Here is a 6,648-nt window from a genome sequence, read left to right on the forward strand (position 1 = left end):
CATCCATCCATCCATCCATCCATCCATCCATCCATCCATCCATCCATGCCTATAGGGGTCAGGTCACAGAGGGAAAAGGTCCTGAAGGGATATCTCTGACATTTCTCTCCTCCAGCTCCTGCTGTGGGTCTCACACCACTCTCTGGATCAGAAAGCATATTTAATCACTGCAGTGAGCTCTGGTCTGCACTGGATCTGACACGCCCAGAATGAATGAATGAATGAATGAATGAATGAATGAATGAGCAGCAGGAAACGGTCAGGAACCATCCTTTAATGCCTGGATCTCCTCAGAGGACTTCTTTCTGGCTCCAAGTTCAGCTCAGATGATGGAGCTCCTCTCGTTCTTTCAGTCCAAACCTGAGGAGCAAAGATGGCGTGTGGAACGTACCCCCTCATGTCGACAGTCGTCCTTTATTTCCTGTCGTGTGACCATTTTTCACTCACCCTGATTTTAAAATGACTCAACGAGCCCCCTCCTCATTCAGCTCATTATAGGTGGATATTATCGTGTCTGCTTCAGGTCTGATTGTGGAAGAGCAAACTTATGGGGGGGGTCTGTCCTCTGATATACGTTGACAGTTAAGTCCACACTGACAAACATCATTAGTACCGTGGTTAGAGAATATTGTGATGGTGGTTAAACCCCATGAGCCTGATGTTGGTGAAGCTGCATTAAGAGGACAACAAGTGTTGTGTTCACAGCAGCCGGCCGTGTTCGAACACGCACTCTTACAAATTGGCTGCTGGACAGGCTGCTCTTTGAAACACACAGCCATCATTCTGCCTCGCTGACTTTGACAGCCCAATTTCATATATTTTCTTCAGAATGTGCAACAGACAAATTGTTGTCACAACAGGCGTGCTTTGGTGATAAAAAAGTTATAGTCCACATCATTATTTTGTCCACAGCATAGAAAAGAATGGACAATAGACCCTTTACAGAAAAAAAAACCTCATTATGAAAACTAAAAGTTTTGACATGTCTGTTTCCAGATCGCAGCACGGTGGCTCGGTTTGTAGAGATGTTGCCTCTCTGTGAGAAGGCCGCCGGTTCAAATCCTGGCTGGGGCCTTTCTGGGTGGAGTTTGCATGTTCTCTCCGTGCATGCCTGGGTTTTCTCCAGATACTCCAGTTTCCTACCACAGACCAAAAACGTGCATGTTAGGCTGATTGGTAACTCTAACTTGTCCCTATGTGTCCCTGTGATGGACTGGAGACATGTCCATGTGTCCCCTGCCTGTCGCACAGTGACTGACTGTATATGGACACCAGTGACCCCCATGACCCAAAAAGGAAGAAGTGAGTACAGATGGATAGACGGATGGATGGGACGGATGGATGGATGGATGGATTGATGGGATGGATGGATGGATGGATGGATGGATGGATGGATGGATGGTTGGATGGATGGATGGAAGGATGGGACGGATGGATGGACGGATGGATGGAAACTGAAAGGAATCAGAAGACTGACTGCAGTTTGAAGTCTCCAGCTCTGATAAAAAATAAACCAGATGGAATATTGACAAACTATTTATTTATTTTATTTTCTAATCTAACTTGAAGTACAAAACATGCGTCTGTAACCAAATCCTTCTCATCGACCTGTAATTACAGCTAATAACTGATGAACTGCGTATTTTATTTTACTGTAAAACTCCTTCATGCTAATCTTGAGTAGATGTTAACGAGCAGGTCTCACCTGTGAAGTACTAGTTGAATAAATGTACGAGTCAAGTTCTCATTTTAAAACCGATGACTTACAGAAGAACGCCTGTTTTCAGAGTCTCTTAATTTATTCAGCTTGATCTGGATGTTGCCTCATCTCCATACATGCTGCGAGACATAAAATATCAGCAACAATTTCATTTTCCCCAAAGCAAACGTTACAACTGGAGGTTGGAAGATAAGACGGGAAGGTTTGAGTCAATTTCCATTGATTACATGAAGCCACTAAGAAAGCTGCGCTGCATGAATGACTCCTCCCTTTGAAGGAGTAAAACTGATCAACTTGGAGTATCAAAATCAATGATGTTAAAATCAGTCATGTCATTTAGAGTTGTACATCGGGTCAATGGTTGTATTCAGTGCTCTGGAGTGGAGTTGGTCCTAAATTTACAATATCATCAATACGATTACATTTCTACTGCTCCTCCTGGAAATCAACTCGTTATGTATTCTCAGGATACCCGGAGGTATTACTCTAATCAACCCTAATAATTCATGTATAATTGCCTCAGCTTCACTCAGAACAGTGAAAGAGCTGCTCGAGCTGCAGCCAGGATCCACGGCACAACAAAGAGCATGAGAGTACGAACAGGAAGTGAGCCTCAATTAACTGCCCAAGGTTGAGGATGCAGAAAATCCCACGGCGCCTCACCTCTCTCCGAGCCTGCGTTTTCCCCTCGCATTCCTCCGGCAGCTACAGCGCATCTTTCACAGCACCGTCCAAACGCCTGTCTGGCTGCAGCGCTAACAGTGAAGAATATTAATGCCATCAGATGCCCTTTGGCTGCTATTAATTACCGCAGCTCGTTCACAGCTGATTGATAAACTGTTCTGAGTGTTCCAGCAGGGGTGCAGTTATGACTAACCTGATTTTTGGGTGAGTCTTTGTTGACTTTTAATTAACTATGGAACTCATTAGAGATTACACATAAAGCTTTAGCAATTCATTTTTTCATTTGTTTCAATCAAAATGTCTTTAAAATGCTGAATGGGTTGATAAATACTTTTAAACAGATGGTAATGTGAGAAGATTTCTCTTTTAGGTGTTCACTTCAAGGAGGTAAACTGAGGTACACATGCAGGGGCGGCACCAAGTCATTGTTTCACAAGTCTCAAGTCAAGACAGGCAACTGTCAAGTCCAGGGGTGGGCAATTATTTTTTCCATGGGGCCACATGAGAAACAGTAAATATTGTGGAGGGCTGGCACAAATGACTTTTTCATTCAACCTTTACTTAGACAGGTAAATCCCATTGAGCCTCGAGGACTCATTTACAAGAGAGTCCTGATTTCAACTTAACTCAGTACTGCATAATATAGTATTTCATTATTAAAAGCAGTACATAGCACTGTTTTAACAAGCTGGTAAGAGTATTTGTTATGATTAAACAACGAAAAAGCGAGGTTTCCTTACAAAAAATGTCATTTATTCAATTAAATTTCCCAGTACAATGGTAAACTGTTAACATTTTTACCATTTATGACGTTATATTAATGATCATTTTCAGTCACATTCACCCCAAAACTCATTTTGAGTTTTATATACTGCTGGAAAAAGTTCTTAGCTTTCTAAATATATCACAATATTGTCTTTGTACTCCAAATATTATGAAACATCATATAATAGTGATCGTCACTGAACTGTGATTTCGAGTCCCGGTTCTTTACGTGTCTACATTTGTAGTCTAAACATCTCATTTGGTGTTTATCAGTTTTTTTCTTGTTTAGTGAGAGAAGTTTAGTCTCTGTTGGGCTTTAACGGAAATGTTAAAGTCAGGTTCAAGGTCTGAAGTGGAGATGTGAAGCAAAGCTGACATCATCAGTGAGAGAGGATCTATATCTGGATTTGGTTAACTTCATTTGCTTACACATGTATTTTGTAATTCCCCTTACGGGGGCCGGTGAGAGACAACCAAAGGGCCGCATGTGGCCCTGGGGCCGTACAACGCCCAGGTCTGGTCAAGTCCCAAGTCTGAAGCTTGGAATTACAAGATTAGACTGGACAGGACTGGATTGGACTGGATTGGATGGGACTGGGTTTGACTGGATTGGACTGGATTGGATGGGACTGGGTTTGACTGGATTGAACTGAATTGGACTGGCTGGATTGGAACATGCACTGTCTGGCCAAAAGAAAAAGTTGCCACCAAAAATAAAAAGTCACACTAACATTTCGTTGGACCTCCTTTATCTTTGGTCACGTCGTGCATTCTCCGTGTCATTGTTTCGATAAGTTTCTTCAACGTCACAAGATCTGTTTCATCCAGTGTTGCATTAATGTTTCACCAAGATCTTTCATTGATGACGAGACACTGGTCATGATGGTGCATCACTTCACCTGCCTCTCTTCTGACCCAGCAGGGTCAATCTGGACTCATCAGACCACATGACCTTCTTCCATTGCTCCAGAGTCCAATCTTTATGCTCCCTAGGAAACGGAAGCCTTTTTTTCTAGTTAGCCTCACTGGTTGGTGGTTTTCTTAAGGCTCCACAGCTGTTCAGTTCCAGTCCCTTGAGTTCCTTCACATTGTGTGTGTGGAAATGTTCTTACTTTCTCTATTAACCACAGCCCTGAGTGCTGCTGGTGTTTTTCTTCCATTTGATGTCACCAAACATTTAAGTGATCATCGATCACGATCATTCAGGATTTATTTCCGGCCACATTTCTTCCTGGAAGACGATGGGTCCCCACTGTCCTTCCAGTTTTTAATAATGTGTTGGATCTAAGGAGATTGTAGAAACTAAAACTGGGTTAAGAACTGTCCAACAACTTTCAGTCAGGTCACCTGGACAGTTTTTTTTTTTTTTTTCTGAAACGTTTCACCTTCCATCCAGAAGGCTTCATCATAGTGTCTTTGTAGAGAGAGAGAGACCATCTTAGCACCAACATAACTGGTTTGTTCCACTTTGGAGTAAGCTGTTGGGGGAAGAATCAGTTTTATGTTGTGTGTGTCCTTGACTGATGAAGCCTTCTGGATCAAAGGCAAAACTTTTCAGCACAAAAAAAGAAACTGTCCAGATGACCTGACTGAAAAATGTTGGATTGTATACCTGGATTATTGAGCATGGACTGTATTAATCTCCTTAGGTTTCCTCTGTTTGATGCCAATGATGTGAGCCTTCTCCAACAGACGGACATCTTCTCCACGACCACCACGTGTCTTTCCACATGGTTGTTGAAGAAGTGAGAAGCAACTCATTGCACCAGTTGAGGTTAAGAACTTGTTGCAGCTGAAACATAATCGTCCACGCAGTAATTATCCAACAGGAGGCTTGTACCTGTTTGATGAGTTAAATCCAGGTGGAGACTTTTCTTTGGCCAGGCAGTGCATCATCCATCTTGACACGTGTCATCAAGCACATGCTTGTAACATGCCATACTTTAGATGGTATAATTTCCACAAACCTCATGTGCAGCATCGAGCTGAACTTCATGTTTGTGTCGGAGCAGCCTGACTTGCATGAACTAGATTCTCTTCTTCTCGAGGGTCTGTCTTTTTGCTTCAGGTTCACTGAATGTCAAAACTCAACAGGAAGGAAGTGTGCCAGAATACATTATTCATTCTTGTTCTCGCTGCGTGCAGACGCTCGCCTTAAAGCAGACGTCGTCTCGCGTTGCCATGCAAATCAGTTCCAGCAGCTGCAAACAGGAAAACATTGAAGGAATAAATAAAACTGCCCGTTCTCAATCTGGACCAAGACGAAGCAGCTCAGAGATGTTGGGTCCCGGTCTTCGATCTGATGAACTCTGCTCAAAGCTGCAGCGTTCTGTTCCTCGTAGAAATAATTGGGAGGAGGAAGTAGTGCAGCAGAGCCTCCAGAGGACCAGTGGGTGGAGGAACAGGAAGTTGTGCGATGACATTTTATCACTTAGACACATTGTTGCTGGGAGGTGTAACAGAACCATCCAGGGTTCTGACTGAACTTTTAAATGTGCTGCACTAAAACAATCAGCGCACCGTCATGTCTGTGATGGAGAATTAAATCTAACGACTAACTTGTTGTTTGATCTCATTCCTGCAAGATATTTAACATCAACTCTACATTAGTCATCTTTCTTTTTTTAAATTCCTTTTAGCTAACTAAAACCGAGCTTCACTGACGACTGATTTAATAAAAGGGTTTAACGATCACCTCAAAGTTATTTAATTTCTAGTTTATGAGAATCTAAATGCTCTGATATCTGTTGAAGTTCTGCACAACAGGATCTACAGAGGTTATGTTTGTTCATTCTTTGTGCCATTGATCTGTTCATTCCGTTTCATTTATTTACTCACATGAATCTGTCTGTCCTGACTACGAAGGATTGATTTGATGTTTATATTTGTTGCTCAACAGAAGTGACGTCTACAGTTAGTGTTTGACATTTAGCACCTTCGCTGTGACAGGATGGACACACATCGGGTGACCTCCAGATATATCAGAATGATTGTTCTCACAACTGAAGATCAAGTTGGTTTAATTTTAAAGTTTAAATTGATTTTACATTTTCTATTTGTCTTTAGAGAACAGGAGGGTCTGTTGTCTGCGCAGAACATATTGTTTCTTCGTTCCTACGGTTTGAATCCAATCACAAACGAGTAAATGCATGAACCTTAAATGCCCCCCTGTAGACCTAAATTCATCAAGAGCAATTCAGCTGTTTAAAGGTTATCTTCAGCAGCCTTCATCAGAAAATGTTCAGTCTATTAGCAGGCTGAGAGAGTTAAGTTGCCCTTTAAGCGCATGCATTCAATAACATCTGATTTTGCTCTGTTCATTATTTACAGAGCAGCATTGACTTTTCATCCGTGCTGTTGGTGTGAAAGAGGAAACTATCAAAAGACAGCCTTGGGATGAAGCTAGAGCTCAGGCACGAGGTGGAAAAGCATTCAGAGAAATGTTCCTCTCCAACTCTGATTGGAATTTATATATATAT

Source organism: Nematolebias whitei, chromosome 4 (genome assembly GCF_014905685.2).
Source record: "Nematolebias whitei isolate Nwh7 chromosome 4, NemWhi1, whole genome shotgun sequence".
In the NCBI taxonomy this organism is placed as follows: domain Eukaryota; kingdom Metazoa; phylum Chordata; class Actinopteri; order Cyprinodontiformes; family Rivulidae; genus Nematolebias; species Nematolebias whitei.